This window comes from Triticum dicoccoides, chromosome 5A (assembly GCF_002162155.2).
Source record: "Triticum dicoccoides isolate Atlit2015 ecotype Zavitan chromosome 5A, WEW_v2.0, whole genome shotgun sequence".
NCBI classification, from domain to species: Eukaryota; Viridiplantae; Streptophyta; class Magnoliopsida; order Poales; family Poaceae; genus Triticum; species Triticum dicoccoides.
The window spans coordinates 635304638-635325966 of NC_041388.1; positions in this window are offsets into that span (position 1 = coordinate 635304638).

A 21329-nucleotide genomic window follows, 5' to 3' on the forward strand; every position below is an offset into this window, starting at 1 on the left:
TGATCCTTTAAAAATGAACCGGTACTTTAGCATTGTAATCATGTAACTTTCACTTGTGTAGTCCCCAAGGGCCGGTTTATCTTTCCAAGGTGAACCGGGACTTTAACCACTGTTACTTTGAGCAGATGTACATTAGCCCCAAGTGCCAAGAATAATGCTTGCATTACACTTGGGACTTGAAAAAATTTCTATAACAAAGAGAATAGGCATTAGCCCTTAAGTGCAAAGTGCATAACTTGTTATGTGCTTGGTACTTCAAATATATACTGCCCACTGATGATATGTTTTTCCCTTATAGGTTGAGTTGAGCAAAAAGGATGCCAAACCACTGATCTTCAAGAGAACATTAAATCTCAGCAAGCGGAGGCTTCTAAAGCCAAAGAGGAACTGACCAATGTCTTAGCAGCCATGGAGAAGCTGAAGGAGACCTTTAAGAAGGAACAGGCGGATTGGGACACAGAGGAAGCCGCTTTAGCAAAGAGAGCCGAAGACGCAGAAGCAGCCCTTAAACCGGTGGTCGAAGAACTGACCGGTTTAAAGCGGCACATAAATGCTATGACCTCTGCTGTTTTTGGTAAGCATCCTCATTTGATGTTTTTCAGTTCATTTTATTTCATCAGTTACCGGTTTACTGATGCTTGCAATGTCACAGGGACCCGCATTACCCATCTGGGCTCTGACATGCGTATGAAGCTGAAGGCTACCTATATTTTAATAGAGCAGTTATATTCCGGAGGACAACGGGCTATTTGCACTGCTGCTCACAACAGGCCTCCTCCATCGTTAATAAAAGAAACTATTGAGAAACTGTCAATGTTGCCTGCCCGGTTGGATGAACTTAAAAGATCAGCTGCAAGGTCAGGCGCGCTGACTGCACTAATACGGGCCAAGGCATGGATTCCAGATCTTGAACCATCTAATATTGGCAAAGTCTATCCTGGCATGAAGGAAGACGGTTCAGAGTTTAACAATGATGATCTCCGAAGGGTGACAAGGGAAATGCGACCTTTAGTGAGCAAATTGGCGGAAGAAACGGATCTGTCTCATTATCAGCCTGTTTTCGATGATGATCAGAAAAGATATCCTGCGCCAACACATGATGTAGAAGATCTTGTTTCGCCAATTTGTAAGCACACTTATGACCCTGACATTGATCCTTCCAACCTTATAAGTGAAGAAGCCGTGTTCCAAGACTTAACTAGAATCGATTGGGCAACCATTGAATTCCAGCCACTGGGTAGGGAGGAGGAAGATGCACCGATGCAAGATGATCCCCAATCTTCAAGCCATCCTGGTGATGAATCGTAAACCGGGGGCCAGTTTAGCCTGTGGAAGCCTACCACTCTTGCTGAAACAGTTATTCTATGTGGGCATGAAAACGCCCTGTAATAGGCTAGTTCAAACACTTGTCTGCTATGCCGTCAAGCATACTTATTTTGCTCGATACTGATAACTCGACATGCTTTTGGGATCTATTATATGCATAATCCGCAGTGGTTGTATTTTAACTTGTTCCTGCATACAAGAGATTGAAAGTGTCCTGGCAGTTTACCGCTGGACGGCTCATGATGCCCAAATATATAGCCTAGGTGTAGAGCCAAGGCTGTATTTTAAAACAAGCCAGATATAAAGTAGATGATACATGTTACCTCGTTGGTTGACCAAGAGTTGTTATAATAAGGGTGATAACACCAATCTGGAGTATTGATGACTCCTTCCATGTTTGCCGGTTGACGATAAAACCGTACCGGGTTATGATAAACACCGGTTTTATCAATATAATACTGGTGACTTGTAGTCAAAACCAGACCGGATCAATAAGCGCCGGATTATAGCTGGTCATGTACTGACAACTTAGCATTGTAAGCCACGCCGGGTTTTAATAAACGCCGGTTTATCAGAAAATATTTATGAATCTTATCAAAAGAGAAAAACACTTTGCAAAAAACACAAGAAGAATATGCAAGGCTTTTCATGGGCTGCCAGGCCCTAAATCGAGGCTTTTCATGGGCTGCCAGGCCACTGAGTTAAACCATTTTTCAAAGCCTTTTAAGATGGACCTCAATCTTTAACCAGACATCATTTTAACTTTGATAAGTTTAGGGTCTATGAGATGGACTTGTCAAGCGTTCGACGGATCATACCAGGTTTACCTGGACGGAGTGGCTTACTTAAAGAGGGAGGATAACCCGAGGTTTTAGGTGAATACACCTGGCTTCCAAGCCTGGCTTGATAGTCTATTGCAATGGTGCAAACTCTTTGTTCTTTGAGAAGCAAAGAGCCCCCAAGCAACATTTGAGCTGTGCTCGGTGGGTGCCTATGTTAGAGTTGTGATGGTGCAACACTCTCTTTGGCCCCACATAATTTCCTTTTGGCCTTAAGCCTATCAAGAGGTGTAGCTATGGTGCGAATACAACCAAGCCCCCTAGTGATTTCCCTTTAGCCTTAAGCCGATCAAGAGGCATAGCTAAGGTTCGGATATGACCAAGCCCCCTAGTGATTTCCTTTTACATGTGTGGCTTTATAAGCCGGATCAGCAGAACTCCGCTTTATGAACAGAAGCCCCCATGTGAAGACACATGATGTAAAAACAACAGAGACCCCACTTTAGCTGAGGCTCTGGTTTATTATATTGATCATAATATATACATTGTCATAATTATGTACATAAAAAGAGCCTATGGCTCAAGTATAGTAAGGCCAAAGATGAGCAATATTCCACGGCCGCTGGATCTCCTCCTCCGATTTATGTGAGTCTTTGTGCTCTCGAACATCGATAAGGTAGTATGATCCATTGTGCAAAAAAATTCTGACCACAAAAGGCCCTTCCCAAGGTGGGGATAACTTGTGCATATCAGTCTGATCCTGGATGAGCCGGAGCACCAGATCGCCTTCTTGAAAAGTTCTGGTTTTAACCCGGCGGCTGTGATAACATCGCAGATCTTATTGATAAATCGCCGAACGTGCCGCCGCAAGATCACGCTCCTCATCTAACAGGTCCAGTGAGTCCTGACGTGCTTTCTCATTATCAGCTTCAACATAAGCCGCCACACGGGGCGAGTCATGACGGATGTCACTAGGGAGAACTGCCTCTGCTCCGTAAACCATGAAGAAAGGCGTGTAACCCATAGATCTGTTTGGTGTGGTGTTGATACTCCATAACACGGAAGGTAACTCCTCCACCCAACAACCCGGCGTCCGCTTTAAAGGAACCATAAGCCGGGGTTTGACACCTCTCAAAATGTCTTGATTGGCCCTCTCTGCTTGACCATTAGATTGGGGGTGAGCCACTGATGACACGTTAAGCTGGATGTGCTCACGTTGAAAAAATTCTTCCATAGCACTCTTGGACAGATTAGTACCATTATCAGTTATAATGCTGTGTGGAAAACCAACCCGGAATATCACCTTTTTGATGAATTGAACCGCCGTGTCCCCATCACACTTACTGACTGGCTCTGCCTCTACCCACTTGGTAAACTTATCAACCGCCACCAGCAGGTGGGTCTTCTTGTCCTTGGACGTCTTAAAGGGTCCAACCATATCTAGCTCCCAAGTTGCAAACAGCCAAGTGATTGGAATCATTCTTAATTCTTGAGCCGGAACATGAGCGCGGTGTGTGTCGGTGTCAAAACCAGCGGATCTCGGGTAGGGGGTCCCGAACTGTGCGTTTAAGGCGGATGGTAACGGGAAGCAGGGGACACAATGTTTACCTAGGTTCGGTCCCTCTTGATGGAGGTAATACCCTACATCCTGCTTGATTGTTCTTGATGATATGAGTATTACAAGAGTTGATATACCACAAGATCGTAGAGGCTAACCCTAGAAGCTAGCTGTCGGAGTAAATTACCACGGGTAGCCTAGCCGGCTCCCCTGGCCCTTCTGAAAAAATTACGAGCCGATCCGGCCCTCAAGAATCCAAGATGCGGGGCTGCCTTCCGCTTGCCGGCTGTCTCCCAGGCCGACTATCGGAAGGCGGCCCGACTTCAGCCCTCATGAAGAAAGCCGTGGGAGGGCCGGCTCCGAGAAGCCGGCCGCGAGAAGGTCGACTCCAAGAGGCCGGCTCCCACAAAGAGGTCAAGATCGTACCCTCGAAGTCTGCATCCACATAACGGCGATGTGACGGGGCGTGGCTACAGTAAAGCCTGCCACCCCCGAATCCCGGAGCACGCCCGGCACAGTGCGCCGTACGGGTGGCCATGGCCCGTCCGGCGCGGCACTGTTGCCACGTTGACCTTGATGTCATCCACGACGGGCCGCCAGTGCGGCCCACCGGGCAGAGAGACACCTGAAGGTGGCCAGGCCTCCCCCAGTCGGCCCAAGACAAAGCCGGCTCTCCATAGCCGGCTTGCCACCTCCCTCGAAGGAAACGCCCCATTAAGGAGACGAGACGCGGTGAGGCTACAGCGATCACCGCCGGACGGCGGCACTGTAGCCATGCCCACCTCGACGAAGCCCTCGTCACCAGGATTGAGCAATAGTAACCAGCCCCCGACCGGGCCCTGGATAGTGGGGCCTGCCTGTCGACCAAGGAGCCGGCAGCCGGCGGGACCCACCAGCCGGCGGGCCCCAGCAGCCGGCGCAAAAGCCGGTGAGTGTAGACACAGACGGCTGGGCCCCACGCCCAGCCGGATTACCATTGTACCCCCGGGGGTAGGCCTATATAAACCCCCTGGGACACCCATGCAAAGGGTTGATCCCTGCTAGTTTTAGACACCACATAGGGAGGATAAGAGAGCGAGCCGTGCCCTTCTTCCTCCTCTCGCCGAACAGCTCAAGGAGCATCGTGTAGCTACTTGTTCATCTAGTGATCATGCGGTGACCCCGCAGAGTAGCAGTAGGGGTGTTATCTCCACGGAGAGCCCCGAAGCTGGGTAAGATTCGCCGGCGTGCATTTTTTCGCCTCATCCCATTTCCAGGCACCGGCGACGTCTTACTGGCTCCCACAATGATAAGCCACCCGTTGGCATATGTCGCACCTACCACCCGACATTTGGCGCCCACCATGGGGCCAGGTGCACCGTCGTCCGGAGACCTGTTCTGGACGGGAACCCTCTTCGTCCCCAGCGAGCGTAGCCAGCCCGGCACGCCCGATGGCGCTTGCCACGACGCGCTGTAAGGCGTCACCAACGCCTGTGCAGCGAGCGGCCTCGCCGATCTCCTTGACAAGACCCTCATCTCCGGCGAGCTCGCCTCTGACGCGGATACCGACCACCTCGTCAACCTCCTCGGCCAACTCCGCGTCTCCGGCGAGCCTGCTGTGGACTTGGAGTCGGTTGGCTCCACCGATCCGATGCCTGTCGACTCTGACACGGCCTCACTCGACACTTTCCCCACCGGCGTCACGATCTACAATGACCCGCTTCCCCGGGCCGATGGCTACGACGCTGTCACCACTGAGGTGATGGTCATCGGCCACGACGGCGCCTCTGACGAGAGCACCCACGATGCCCCGCGTACGCCGGTCCACAAATTGTCCATCCCCCTCCCGGCCGATGCCGACGCTGAAGCACTACAGGCTCGCCGCCTCGCCCTCCTCGCGGAGGGCCGGAAGCTGGCTTCCATGAGACGTCTCATTGAGGCCCACCGGCGCGAAGCCGACCGCGCCGCCTTTGGCACGCCGCCCCCAGATGGGCCCAGCCGGGCCGGCATTGTCAGATAGCGCGGCGCTGTCGTCGCCGACATGCTAGGAGTCGACCGCCCAGTCTACGCCACTCCACTCGAGAACCTGCGCACCGCCCAGGCGGCTGTAGACGAGCTAGACGGAATGGAGGCCGAAGAACTCCCCCACATGACCAGATGCATCCAGCAGCTAACCGATGCGGCTGCGCAGCGGCACGAAGCCGACGCCCGCGTGGAAAGCCCTCCCCCGCGCCGAGATCATGGCGCGACGTCCCGGACACCGACCGCGGTCAAAATCCGCGTGCGGTGCGAGAAAGAGCTGGCTGCCAGCCGAAGCCGAACCCGAATCTCCATCGAGCGAGACGCACAAGGCCATCGCCGGGCCGTGGAGTGGCGGGGCAACCCACCTCCTCCTCGGCCCCGCGGGGAGAGATATCCCACCCCACCGCCTGTTGCGCATCCGACTCTCAGCAGCCGGCTAGGTCGCCGCGAAGGAGTCGGCGAGAACGACGCCCGCCATTGGATCGACCGCCTAGCGCGATCCCTGGCGCTGGAAGAAGAAGACGATGTCGGCCCGCCTTGCTTCGGCCCCCGCATCCGCGACGAGCCTTTCCCCAAAGGGTTCTCGCTCCCAAGAGACACGCCCAAGTACAACGGCTCCGTGAAGCCGGAAGACTGGTTGATCGACTAGTCCACGGCGGTTAGCATAGCCAACGGCAACAGGCGCGTTGCCGTGAAGTACGTGCCCTCATGCTGCAGGGCACGACGCGGACCTGGCTCAACAGCCTCAAGCCATACAACATCAAGAGCTGGCTAGACTTCACAGAAGCCTTCGTCCGCAAGTTCACCAGCACCTACGAGCGGGCTCCCAAGCCCAGACAACTCTCCTTGTGCGTGCAAGGCCCACCGAGTCCACTCGCGACTACCTCATGCGTTGGGCCGAGCTCCGTAACTCTTGCGAAGGGGTGGACGAGGTGCAAGCCATAGAATATTTCACTGCCGGGTGCCGAGAAGGCACCCTCCTCAAGCAAAAGCTCCTCTGCGACGAGCCGACTACCCTCGACGAGCTTCTGGTCATAGAGGACAAGTACGCCACCGCCGACTCCTCAATGAAGACCGAACTCCGGGTAGACGCGTCCGGGAAAGTACTCAACCCGGCGCCCAAGACGCCGGCGGGGGACTCCGGCCGACGCCCACACCAGAACGACCACAAGCTCAAGGGCCCCGCGCCGCCCTCCACCAGTCGGTAGGTAGCCACAGTCGAAGACGAGCAGCCCGAACGGCGGCCCGCACCCAAGAAGCAGAGGGGCGGCAAGCCGTCTTGGCAGCCGGCCTTCTCCTACGAGCAGACTCTCGACGCCCCATGCAAGTTCCACAGCGGCGCGAAGCCGTCCAACCACACAACCCGGAAGTGCCACTGAGTCACTCGAATCTCCAAAGGCGAGGACTCACGCCGCCTCCACTTGCCGGTCCGCCACCTCCGGCTCCGAAGCCGCCGACCGCTCGGCCTGCAGTCGGAGCTGTGCACGACGAGTTCCCCGACGAGCATGCCGCTTATATCGTCTTTACAAGCCAGCCCGAAGACCGGCGCAGCAAACGTCGAGAGCACCAAGAAGTCAGCATGGTCCCTGCCAACACTGCCAAGCACATGCACTGGTCAGAAAAACCTATCAGCTGGAGCCGGGCCGACCACCCAGAGGTGATGCCATCTCCCGGCTCTTATGCGTTGGTTTTGGATGCTACCCTTGCAACGGATAGACGCGCCACCCATTTCTCCCGCGTGCTGATAGACGGTGGGAGCAGCATCAACATCCTGTACCGCGACACCTTGGAGAAGCTGAATGTCAAGATGAAGCAACTCATGCCTACTCGGACTGTGTTCCATGGCATCGTACCCCGCCTGTCCTGCGCCACCATTGGCAAGATCAAGATTGATGTACTTTTTGGGGACAAGGAGCATTTTCGCTGGGAAGCGATCTGGTTTGAAGTGGTGGACCTGGAGAGCCCTTACCATGCATTGCTTGGCCGACCTGCCTTGGCCAGGTTGATGGCAGTTCCCCACTATGCATACCTCAAGATGAAGATGCCGAGCTCCAAGGGCGTCATCACCATAGCCGGCGATTACAAGAAGTCCTCCGAGTGCGCAGCAGCCAGCAGCCGGCTGACCGAGTCCCTTGTGATTGCCGAAGAAAAGAAGATGTTGGACCGAGTCGTGGCCATGGTCGGCAAACAGTCGGCCCTGTCCCCCGATCCCAAGGAGTGTGATGCCCAAGGATCTTTCCAGCCGGCCAAGGAGATGAAGAAGATACCTCTTGACCCCGAGCACCCAGAGAGGTTCGCCGTCATTGGGGCAAACCTAGACAGCTAATAGGAAGGCGAGCTCGCCTATTTCCTTCGTAAGAATCGGGACATCTTTGCATGGTCCCCCAAGGACATGCGGGGTGTTCCGAAGGAATTCGCCGAGCACAAGCTAAACGTCCGAGAAGACGCAAAACCAGTCAAACAACCCCTCTGCCGACTGTCGGAGGAGAAAAGAAGGATTGTGGGACTGGAGATAGCCCGGCTTCTGGTAGCCGGCTTCATTATGGAAGTTTTCTTTCCAGAGTGGCTTGCCAACCCGGTCCTCGTGCTAAAGAAGAACAACAAGTGGCGCATGTGCATAGACTACACGAGCCTCAACAAGGCCTGCCCCAAAGATCCCTTTGCCCTGCCGAGGATTGACCAAGTGATAGACTCCACAGCCGGATGCGAGCTGTTGAGTTTCTTGGATGCTTACTCAGGATACCACCAGATAAAGTTAGATCCGGTAGACCGCCTGAAGACCGCCTTCATCACGCCATTCGGAGCCTTCTGCTACCTGACTATGACATTCGGCTTGAGAAATGCCAGTGCCACTTTTCAGCGTTGCATGCAGAAGTGCCTCCTCAAGCAGCTCGGCAGAAATTCCCACGTCTACGTAGACGACATTGTGGTGAAGACAGAGAAGCGCGGCACCTTGCTGGAAGACCTCAAGGAAACATTTGAGAACCTGCGCCGGTTCCAAATCAAGCTCAACCCCGAGAAATGCGTGTTCGGAGTGCCAGCCGGCCAGCTCCTAGGCTTCCTGGTCTCCGAACGCGGCATCGAATGCAACCCAGTAAAGATCAAGGCCATTGAGAGAATGGCGATTCCCACCAAACTTTGAGACATCCAGAAGTTTAACGGATGCTTGGCCTCCCTGAACCGCTTCATCAGCCGGCTCGGAGAGAAAGCTCTTCCCCTCTACTGCCTCAAGAAGAAGACCAACCACTTCGAGTGGAATGACCAAGCCAACCAAGCTTTTCACGAGCTGAAGAAGATGCTGGCCACGCCGCCTGTCCTGGCGGCGCCGACTGAGAAAGATCCCATGCTCCTCTACATTGCCGCAACCAGCCAGATGGTCAGCACCGTCATCATAGTCCAACGCCCAGAAGAGGGCCGAGCCCAGCCGGTCCAGAGGCCGGTGTACTATTTGAGCGAGGTGCTGTCTACCTCGAAGCAGAACTACCCGCACTACCAGAAGATGTGCTACAGCGTGTACTTCGCCGCCAAGATGCTGAAGCCCTACTTCCAAGAGCATCCCATCACGGTTGTATGCACTGCCCCGCTGGCCGAGATCATAGGCAGCCGGGATGCATCCGGCCGGGTGGCGAAATGGGCCATCGAGCTGCCCCCCTACACGATCTTCTACCAGCCTCGCACCGCCATCAAGTCCCAAGCGTTGGCCGACTTCCTCGTCGACTGGGCCGAGACCCAGTACCTACCGCTAGCTCCCGGCTCCACTCATTGGCGCATGCACTTCGATGGGTCCAAGATGCACACCGGCTTGGGAGCCAGCGTCATCCTCACCTCTCCCAAAGGCGACAAGCTCAGATACACACTGCAAATTCACTTTGCCGCCTCCAACAACGTGGCCGAGTACGAGGCGCTCATACACGGGCTCCGGCTTGCCAAAGAACTCGGCGTTCGCCGGATCCTCTGTTATGGCGACTCGGCGTCCGGCGACTGGGATGCCAAGGACGCAAATATGGCAAGCTACCGCTTCCTCGTTCAGCAGATCAGTGGGTATTTTGAAGGATGTGAGTTCCTCCACGTACCGCGAGCCGACAACGAGCCAGCTGATGCCCTGGCTCGAATAGGCTCCACTCGGCAAGCAATACCAACCAGCGTCTCTCTACAACGCCTCCTCAAGCCGTCTATCCAGCCGTCTCTAGAGTCTGATTCTATCTTCGTGCCGCCTGACCCCGATGCAGCCGGGTCCGGCTCGAAGAACCAAGCAGGTGACCCGGGGACCTCGATAGTCGGCTCGGGGACATTAGTAGGCGGCTCGGGGACTCCCGTAGTTATGCCTGGCCCAGGGACCGCCACACCCGGCTCGGGGACTGCGGTAGTTAGCCCGGAGAGTGCACCAACACAACAGGCGGCGGCCGACTCCAGCACTTCACCACCTAGCCCGCCCGCCCTGGTCGCACTAGCCGTGTTGGCAATAGAAGAAGTCGCAGCTCCGTCATGGGCTCAATCCATCCTCAACTTCCTAATAAACCAAGACCTACCGGCTGACGAAACAGAGGTAAGGCAAGTCCAACGCCGAGCCGGAGCATACACAATCGTCAACAGAGAGCTCGTCAAGCGTAGTGTCACTGGAGTCCTCCAGCGATGTGTCGAGCAAGAGAAGGGCATTGCAATCCTCAGAGACATCCACCAAGGAGAATGCGGCCACCATGCGGCCTCAAGATCACTCGTTGCCAAAGCTTTCCGCCATGGTTTCTTTTGGCCGACCGCTTTGGATGACGCCAAGGAGTTAGTTAAACATTGCAAAGGGTGCCAACTATTCAGCTCCAAGCAACACATGCCGGCTTGTGCACTCAAGACCATTCCCCTCACTTGGCCCTTCGGCGTTTGGGGACTGGACATGGTGAGCCAATTCAAGACGGCCCGCGGCGGCATGACACATCTGCTTGTCGCTGTGGACATGTCGGAGTAAATAGCCATGGGTAGCCTAGCCGGCTTCCCCCGGCACTTCTGCAAAAATTACGAGCCAGCCCGGCTCTCAAGAACCCAAGACATGGGGCCGCCTTCCCCTAGCCGGCTGCGATCAAGGCCAGCTTTCGGAAGGCGGTCCGATTTTAGCCCTCAAGAGAGGGCTGACTCCAAGAAGCCGGCTGTGAGAAGGCCGACTCCTTCGAGCCGGCTCCCCGTAAAGAAGTCAAGGCCGTACCCCCAAAGTTTGCACCCACCTAACGGCGGTGCGACGGGGCGTGGCTACAGTGGAGCCTGCCATCCCCGAATCCCGGAGCACGCCTGGCACATTGCGTCGTACGGAGTGGGCATGACCCGTCCGGTGCGGCACTGTTGCCATGTTGACCCCGGTGTCGCCCACGACGGGCCGCCAGTGCAGCCCACAAATGGTGGGCCCCTTCGGGCAGAGAGGCACCCGAAGGCGGCCACGCCTCCCCCAGCCGGCCTGAGACGGAGCCGGCCCCCACAATCGGCTCGCCGCCTCCCTTGAAGAGGACGCCCCATTAAGGAGACAAGACGCGGTAAGGCTACAGTGATCGTCCGACAGGCGGCGGTACTATAGCCGCGCTTACCAAGACGAAGCTCACATCAGCAAGATGAAGCTACAGTGACCAAGGAGTTGGCAGCCAGCGGGACCCACCAGTCGGCGGACCCCAACAGTCGGCGCAGAAGCCGGCGAGCGCAGTCACTGACGGCTGGGCCCCGCGCCCAGCCGGATTACCATTGTACCCCCGGGGGGTAGGCCTATATAAGCCCCCCGGAGCACCCATGCAAACGGTTCGACCCCCTGCTAGTTCTAGACACCATACAAGGAGAAGAAGCAGGCTAGCCGTGCCCTTTCTTCCCCCCCCCCAAAACAGCTCCAGGAGCATTGTGTTGCTACTTGATTCATCGAGTGATCATGCGGAGACCCTGCAGAGCAGCAGTAGGGGTGTTATCTCCACGGAGAGCCCCGAAGCTGGGTAAGATTCGCCGGCGTGCATGTCTTCGCCACATCCCGCTTCCAGGCACCGGCCACGTCTTACTGGTTCCCACACAGATAAGCCACCCGTTGGCATATGTCGCACCTACCACCCGACATTTGGCGCCCACCGTGGGGCCAGGCGCACCGTCGTCCGGAGACCTGTTCTGGACGGGAACCCTCTTCCTCCCCAGTGAGCGTAGCCAGCCCGGCACGCCCGATGGCGCTTGCCTCGACGCGCTGCAAGGCGTCACCGGCATCTGCGCGGCAAGCGGCCTTGCCAATCTCCCCGACGAGGCCTTCATCCCCGACGAGTTCGCCTCCAATGCGGGCGCTGACCGCCTCGCCAACCTTCTCGGCCAGCCCCATGTCTCCAGCGAGCCCGCTGCGGACCTGGAGTCGGTTGGCTCTACCGACCCGATGCCTGTCGACTCCGACGCGGCCTCCTACGACGCCTTCCCCACCAACGTCGCGATCTACAACGACCCGCTCCCTCGAGCCGACGGCCACGATGCTATCACCGCCGAAGTGATGGTTGTCGGCCATAGTGGCCTGGCCGACGAGAGCGCCCGCGACGCCTCACGCGCGGTGGCCCACGACTTGTCCGCTCCTCTCCCGGCCGACACCGACGACGAAGCCCTGGAAGCACGCCGCCTCGCCCTCCTCGCAGAGAGCCGGAGGCTGGCCTCCGTAAGACGCCTCACTGAGGCCTACCGGCGTGAGGCTAACCGCGCCGCCTTCGGCACGCCGGCCCCGGGCGGGCCAAGCCGGGCCGGCCTTGTCAAGCAACGCGGCGCCGTCATCGCCGACACGCTGGGAGTCGACCGCCCGGTCTATGCCACCCCGCTCGTGAACTTGCGTGCCGCCCAGGAGGCCGTAGACGAGCTAGATGGCCTGGAGGCCGAAGACCTTCCCCACATGACCCGGCACATCCAGCAGTTGATTGACGCCGCCACGCAGCGGCACGAAGCCGACGCTCGCGCGGAAAGCCTACTCCCGCGCCGAGAGCACGGCGCGACATCCCGGACGCCGACTACGAGCAATACCCGCGCGCGACGCGAGAAGGAGCCGGCTACCAGCCGCAGCCGGACCCGGATCTCCATCGAGCGGGACGCGGACGGTCACCCCCGAGCCATGGAGTGGCGGGGCGACCCGCCTCCGCCTCCGCCCCGTGGAGAGAGATATCCCGCCTCACCGCCAGTGGCGCACCCGACTCTCAGCGGCCGGCTGGGCCGCCGCGAAGGAATCAGCGAGAACGACGCCCGCCATCGGCTCGACCTCCTGGCGCGATCCCAGGCATTGGAAGAAGAAGACGATGTCGGCCCGCCTTGCTTTGGCCCCCGCATCCGCGACGAGCCCTTACCCAAAGGGTTCTCGCTCCCAAGAGACACGCCCAAGTACAACGGCTCTGTGAAGCCAGAAGACTGGTTGATCGACTACTCCACCGCAGTTAGCATAGCCAACGGCAACCGGCGAGTCGCCGTGAAGTACGTGCCCCTCATGCTGCAGGGCACGGCGCGGACCTGGCTCAACGGCCTCAAGCCGCGTAGCATCAACAGCTGGCTAGACTTCACAGAAGCCTTCATCCGCAACTTCACCAGCACCTACAAGCGGGCTCCCAAGCCCAGACAGCTCTCCTTGTGCGTACAAGGCCCCGCCGAGTCCACTCGCGACTACCTCACGCGTTGGGCCAAGCTCCGCAACTCCTGTGAAGGGGTGCACGAGGTACAAGCCATAGAGTACTTCACAGCCGGACGCCGAGAAGGCACCCTCCTCAAGCACAAGCTCCTCTGCGACGAGCCGGCCACCCTCGACGAGCTTCTGGACATAGCCGACAAGTACGCCACCGCCGACTCCTCGATGAAGACCGAGCTTCGGGTAGAAGCGTCCAGGAAGGTGCTCAACCCGGTGCCCAAGACGCCGGCTGGAGAGCCCGGCCGACACCCCAACTCGAACGACAACAAGCGCAAGGGCCCTGCGCCGCCTCCCGCTAGCCGGCAGGTGGCCACGGTCGAAGATGCGCCGCCTGAAGAACGACCGGCGCCCAAGAAGCCCAAGGGCGGCAGGCCGGCTTGGCAGCCCGCCTTTTCCTATGAGCAAACCCTCGACACCCCTTGCAAGTTCCACAGCGGCGCGAAGCCGTCCAACCACACGACCCGGAAGTGCAACTGGCTCACCCGAATCTCTAAGGGCGAGGGGCTCTTGCCGCCTCCGCCTGCCGGCCCGCCGCCTCCGCCTCCGCCGCCTCTGGCCGCTCGGCCTGCAGTCGGAGCCGTGCACGACGAATTCCCTGACGAGCAAGCAACCTACGTCGTCTTCACCAGCCAACCCGAAGACCAGCGCAGCAAGCGCCGAGAGCACCAGGAAGTCAGCATGGTCGCTGCCAACCCCGCCGAACACATGCATTGGTCGAAAAAGCCCATCAGCTGGAGCCGGGCCGACCATCCGGAGGTGATGCCGTCTCCTGGCTCTTACGCTCTGGTCCTGGAAGCCACCCTTGCAACGGACAGACGCGCTGCCCATTTCTCCCGTGTGTTGATAGACGGCGGGAGCAGCATCAACATCCTGTATCGTGACACCCTGGAGAAGCTGAACGTCAAGACAAAACAGCTCACGCCCACTCAGACAGTGTTCCACGGCATCGTACCCGGCCTGTCCTGCGCCCCCATTGGCAAAACCAAGATTGATGTACTTTTTGGGGTCAAGGAGCATTTCTGCCGGGAAGCAATCTGGTTTGAAGTGGTAGACCTGGAGAGCCCTTACCATGCATTGCTGGGCCGACCTGCCTTGGCCAAATTCATGGCGGTCCCCACTATGCATACCTCAAGATGAAGATACCAAGCACCAAAGGCGTCATCACCGTAGCCGGCGACCACAAGAAGTCTGCCGAGTGCGCCGCGGCCAGCAGCCGGCTGGCCGAGTCCCTTGTGATCGCCGAAGAGAAGAAGATGCTGGACCGAGTCGTGGCCATGGCCGGCAAGCAGTCGGCCGTGTCCCCCGACCCCAAGGAGCATGATCCTCAAGGGTCTTTCCAGCCGGCCAAGGAGACGAAGAAGATACCCCTTGACCCCGAGCATCCAGAGAGGTTTGCCGTCATTGGGGCAAACCTAAACAGCAAATAGGAAGGCGAGCTCGCCGATTTCCTCCGTGAGAATCGGGACATCTTCGCGTGGTCCCCCAAGGACATGCCGGGTGTCCCGAGGAAATTCTCCGAGCACAAACTACATGTTCGAGAAGACGCAAAGCCAGTCAGACAGCCCCTCCGCCGGCTGTCGGAGGAGAAACGCAGGATTGTAGGGGAGGAAATAGCCCGGCTCTTGGCACCCGGCTTTATTATGGAAGTTCTCTTTCCGGAGTGGCTCGCCAACCCGGTCCTTGTGCTGAAGAAGAATAACAAGTGGCGCATGTGCATAGACTACACAAGCCTCAACAAGGCCTGCCCCAAAGATCCTTTCGCCCTGCCAAGGATAGACCAAGTGATAGACTCCACAGCCGGATGCGACCTATTGAGTTTTTTGGATGCTTACTCTGGATATCACCAAATAAAGCTAGACCCGGATGACCGCCTGAAGACCGCCTTCATCACGCCGTTCGGAGCCTTCTGCTACCTGACTATGACATTCGGCTTGAGAAATGCCGGTGCCACCTTTCAGCGTTGCATGCAGAAGTGCCTCCTCAAGCAACTCGGCAGAAATGCCCACGTTTACGTGGACGACGTCGTGGTGAAGACGGAGAAGCGTGGCACCTTGCTGGAAGACCTCAAGGAAACATTTGAGAACCTGCGCCGGTTCCAAATCAAGCTCAACCCCGAGGAATGTGTGTTCGGAGTGCCAGCCGGCCAGCTCCTAGGCTTCCTGGTCTCCGAACGCGGCATCGAATGCAACCCAGCGAAGATCAAGGCCATCGAGAGAATGGCGATCCCCACCAAGCTTCGAGACATTCAGAAGTTCACCGGGTGCTTGGCCTCCTTAAACCGCTTCATGAGCCGGCTCGGAGAGAAGGCCCTCCCCCTCTACCGCCTCATGAAGAAGAGCACTCACTTCGAGTGGAACGACCAGGCCGCCTCCCGCAGAGGGCGCGCTTCCACGCACCTCGTTGCTGGAGGCACGGTCGGCCTGAGGTCGGCTGGTTGTTCCACCAGCAGGCTCGACGTCTCCACCGTCGTCGTCTTCGCCCTCGTCGCTGGAGGCGATCTCCTCCGCTGAGTCTTCGCCCACCGTCGGATTCAGCCCGAACCACTCCTCCGGCTGTGCGACACCGTCATCATCGATTTCGGGTGCGAAAACGCTGATGTCGGTGCACTCGGCGATCGTTGAAGCTCGCTGGGCGATAGCCGGCCTCACATCCTCCAGCTCCGCGTCGGCCTCCATCCGCCAAGTACGCAGCTGGTCCAGGCTCAGTCCTGGGTACCAAGCCCGAACGAATTCCAACGCCCGCCCGGCTCCGAGGCGGGCCGCTGACGCCTTCCAAGCCTCGAAGCGTCCGACTGCGACTTCCAGCCAGTCGACAGTTCGGCTCGGGGTGCGGGGGATCGTCTCGCCAGGCCAGAGGGCGGCCAGCACTTGCGCCCCGGCACGTTGGAGCCGGCGAAGCATCTGGTGGGCCGGCTGCAGCCGCGCCTGGACAGCCAGAAGCTGCTCCTCAAGGGTCCGGTTTGCGTCCGGCGCAATGTCGGCCCCCGCTTGACGGCGCGCTTTGCGATGAGCCTCGATGGTTTGAGCAGCGAAGGCGGAGTAGCCCGGGAAGTAATCTGCAAGAAACAACAAGCGGCAGTCCAAGATAAGTCAAAAAACCCAGACAGGAAGGGACGGGGGAAGGCCGTGGAAAGCAGCTTACCGTCGATCAAGTCTTCAATCCGGCCGTAGCCTTCCTCCAGGCCTCGCCGGGTCTCAGCCCAACTCGCCGCCTCCATCTCATACTCCGCCAGCACGGCGGCTTCGCTCTCCTTCGCTGCCTGAAGGGCCGCTTTGTGGCTTTCTTCTTGGTCGGCCAGCTTCTTGGCCAGGCGATCCCGCTCCTGGGCCAAGGCGGTGCACTCGGCCTCTTTGGCATGAAGGGCGGCCTTCGCCTCGCCAAGCTCCTTCCTCAAGTCGGCGTTGGCCCCTGAAGACAAAGAAGAAGAAAGATCAATAAGAAAAGAGTCGTTAAGAAAGATTCGACCCGACTGCGCGGCAGTCGGCCCGAATCTCGGGGACTACACCCAGTGGGTGCGCTGACGCGCCCCCACCGGAGACAAACAAACTAAGTACTTACTTTGGCTGTCGGCCAGGTCGTCGGTCCGCCGGCTCAACTCTCGAGCCTGGGAGTCGAAGGCGGCAACACGAAGGTTGTGGTATTCCTGAAAGTTTAGAAAAAAGCAAAGTAAGATAGCCGTCGAGAAAGATCCGACCCGACTGCGCAGCAGTCGGCCCGGATCTCGGGGACTAGACCCAGTGGGTGCGCTGGCACGCCCCCACGGAAGAAATCAAGAAAGTAAAGCGGCCAAGAGCGAAGGACTCACCCGAACAGTGGTTCGCGTCGACAAAAACTCTTGGTTAAGCTGTTGCAGCAGGGCGGCTTGAGCTCGTAGCCGGCTCTGGACCCCTTGAGCCGCTGCTTCCAGCTCGCCGGTCCCCCCGCTGGGAGTCCACTCGGACACGGCGGAGCTGGCCGCCTCGAGATCTCCAGCCGGCTGGCCTGCGCCCGCGGCCCGACGTAACTCCGGCGGAGCAGCGCCTCCTCCAGCACGCCGGCCCGTCGCCAGCTGCACCTTGAGGCTGGCCCTGCTCTCTGGCTCGCCTCCGGCCGGCTCCTCCGGCGCCGTTGATGATTGACCGCCTTGGCCCGCTCCGGTCGGCGCCGCAGGCGGCACTCTCCCGGCCAGGGCCACGGGCTCCTCCTCCCTCTCCAACTGCGGCGGGTCTTGGATGATCTCCTCCGCCAAGGGCAACGGAGTGTCGGGGGCCATGGCTCGGAGTGGCATGGCAAGCAGCCGAGGTTGGCTGCGCGAGCTTTCCGCCTCCGTCTCTGTGGAAGCCGCCTCCCTCTGAGCCTTGGCTACCGCTTCAGCATGCCCCTTCGCCGCCTGGGCGGCCGCCTTCTCCGCCACCTCGCGCTCCTCCCGCGCTTCGCGGGCGTTCCGCTCTGTGGCCTCCTTAAGTTCGGCGCGGGGGTCCACACGGCGGGAGCTTGAAGACCCTCCACCCGGCCCCACGACAGAGCCGCCCGGGCCCCGCTCAAGAGAAAGCGGCGCTCTGTCCAACAAGTGAAGGAAAGTTAAGAAGACATTCGAAGAAAAAGAACCACGACGAGACTGCGGCAAAGCAAGTAAAGACTTACGCCGAGACCGCCTGGGGCTGTTTTAAGGCTTTGCGGAAGCGGGCCGCCTTCGCGGCCGCCTCTTCTCGCTTCGTCGCCGCGGCAGAAGGTTTGGACTTCTTCAGCCGACTGCCGAAGAGGCCTAGAGCGGCCCGACGCTTCTGCGCGCCGCCGGCAGCCGGCGCGACGGACGAGCCCGCGCCCTGATGGTCGGCCGCCGGCTGGCGACTCGGCGCGACTTCGGCTTCAAAGTCGTCCGGCCAGTCCTCGAAGCTCGCGATGAACTTTGAGCCTCCGGGCTCGGCGCTGTCCCCCACGACGGCGTCTTCCATGGCCGCCGCCCCCAAGTCCGGGTCGTCGACATCATCCACGGTGCGGTCGGGGGCGTACTGGCGTTCGATCCCTGCCGCCCCAGCCGGCGGCGGGAGAAGAGGGTTCTGCACAGAGAACCGGCTGGTCAAAAGCCGGCTGTCGCGAAGTCGGCTGACGACGAAAAAGAAGATAAAGAGAAAAACTTACCACTGGTGGAGGATTTGCGCGAGAATACGGCGCCTTGCCGTATTGCCAGTCCCCGCTGAGCTTGCAGTTGCCGATGTAGTTGACCATGAGTGCCACTTCCGCGTGGGGCATCTCCCATGTGCTTAGCCGGCTTGGGTCGAAGCGGCCGCTCATCTGGCACATCATATGGGGCCGGCTCTGGAGAGGAAGGATCCGGCGCTCCACGAAGGCGGCCACCAAGTCAGCCCCGCGCAAGCCTTCTGACTAAATCAGCACCCGAAGCCGGGAGATGGCGGCGTTCCCGGCCGGAGACAACGACCGGGATCGGAAGCTCCACGAGGGCTGCCTCCCAGCCGGCGGGCCGGCTACATAAGCCGGCAGGTTGATGTAGTCCTCTTGCTCGGCGACGTTCTTCACATAGAAATAAGATCTCTGCCAGACCTTCACCGACTGGATCAGGGGGATGGGCGGGAACGGATTGTTCTCGCTCGCCCTCCTCATGGCGATGAAGGCTCCGCAGGGGGCGGGCACGCCGGCGACGACCGTGCCGAGCTTGCTCTGGAAAAACTCTCCCCAGAGCTCCAGCGTGGGGAGCAGACCTAAGAAGCCTTCGCAGAGGGAGACGAAGGCCGACATCAGCATCACCGCATTGGGCGTAAGGTGATGCGGCTGGAGGTTGTAGAATTCAAGGAAGGAACGAAGAAACCCGCTCGCCGGGAGGCCGAAGCCGCGCAAGCAGTGCGAGCGGAAGACGACCCGCTCGCCCTCCTCCGGCCCGGCGAGATCTCCCTCTCGGGCGCTAGGCGGACCTGAACACGGTCGGCGCCGGGCAGGCGCCAGGTCTGACGAAGGAACTCCGCGTGATCCTCATGGACGTTGGAGCCGTCCCAGGAGCTTGACAAGGCCATGGGAGCGAGGTGGCGTGGAGACGCGACGGCGCTGAGATGGGAGGCTGCGGCAGCAGTGAGAGGAAGAAGACGAGAGTTAGGAGGGACGAAGTGGGAGGGAGCGCGCGAACCTCTGACGCTCTCCCTCCTCCCCCTACTTATAGGCTCACGTGACGAAGCCGAGGAGGCGCGGCGTGGGGAAGCGTGAGGGTCGATCGTGCCCACTTCCCACGTCCCGCAATTTAATGGCGAGGCGAAACTGCCTTAAGAAGGCGAGCGGCCCTGTGGACCACGGGATATCCGCGCCCGGACCAAGGCTCGCGAGTGGCGGCCCCGGGCCTGCGGCGGCGTCCCATCGCGCGCGCGCGCCTGCAGGATCCTGCCGCCACGTGGCCGCGAGAGGGCCCGTGGTCAGCTTGCAGGCCCCCTCTCCTCCCGCCTACGCGGGGTTTTCTGAAGTCGCCGTACGCCCGCGAAGCCGGCTCTTCAGGATAGGAAGCTGACCAAGCTTCTCGTCCCCTTGTTCATCTCGGAGCTCGATCAGCTTCGGGGACTACTGTCGGAGTAAATAGCCATGGGTAGCCTAGCCGGCTTCCCCCGGCACTTCTGCAAAAATTACGAGCCAGCCCGGCTCTCAAGAACCCAAGACATGGGGCCGCCTTCCCCTAGCCGGCTGCGATCAAGGCCGGCTTTCGGAAGGCGGTCCGACTCTAGCCCTCAAGAGAGGGCCGACTCCAAGAAGCCGGCTGTGAGAAGGCCGACTCCTTCGAGTCGGCTCCCTGTAAAGAAGTCAAGGCCGTACCCCCAAAGTTTGCACCCACCTAACGGCGGTGCGACGGGGCGTGGCTACAGTGGAGCCTGCCATCCCCGAATCCTGGAGCACGCCTGGCACATTGCGCCGTACGGAGTGGGCATGACCCGTCCGGCGCGGCACTGTTGCCATGTTGACTCCGGTGTCGCCCACGACGGGCCGCCAGTGCAGCCCACAGATGGTGGGCCCCTTCGGGCAGAGAGGCACCCGAAGGCGGCCACACCTCCCCCAGCCGGCCCGAGACGGAGCCGGCCCCCACAGTCGGCTCGCCGCCTCCCTTGAAGAGGACGCCCCATTAAGGAGACAAGACGCGGTAAGGCTACAGTGATCGTCGACAGGCGGCGGTACTGTAGCCGCGCTTACCACGACGAAGCTCACGTCAGCAAGATGAAGCTACAGTGACCAAGGAGTTGGCAGCCAGCGGGACCCACCAGTCGGCGGACCCCAGCAGTCAGCGCAGAAGCCGGCGAGCACAGTCACTGACGGCTGGGCCCCGCGCCCAGCCGGATTAGCATTGTACCCCTGGGGGGTAGGCCTATATAAGCCCCCCGGAGCACCCATGCAAAGGTTTCGACCCCCTGCTAGTTCTAGACACCATACAAGGAGAAGAAGCAGCCTAGCCGTGCCCTTTCTTCCTCCTCCCCCCCCAAAACAGCTCCAGGAGCGTTGTGTTGCTACTTGATTCATCGAGTGATCATGCGGAGACCCCGCAGAGCAGCAGTAGGGGTGTTATCTCCACGGAGAGCCCCGAAGCTGGGTAAGATTCGTCGGCGTGCATGTCTTCACCACATCCCGCTTCCAGGCACCGGCGACGTCTTACTGGTTCCCACACAGATAAGCCACCCGTTGGCATATGTCGCACCTACCACCCGACAGGACAAATTCACTAAATGGATTGAGGCAAAGCCGATCAAGAAGCTGAATGGCCGACCGCCGTGACATTTATCGCAGATATAACAACTCGATACGGTGTGCCGCACAGCATCATCACCGACAATGGCATGAATTTCGCCAAGGGAGCCTTGGCACGTTTCTGCGCGACGCAGGGCATCCGGTTGGACTTAGCATCCGTTGCCCACCCGCAGTCAAACGGCCAGGTCAAGCGAGCCAACGACCTCATCCTTGCCGGCATCAAGCCCCGACTGGTTGTACCACTGGAGCGTTCGGCCGGCTGTTGGCTCGATGAACTCCCGGCCGTCCTCTGGAGTCTGCGCAC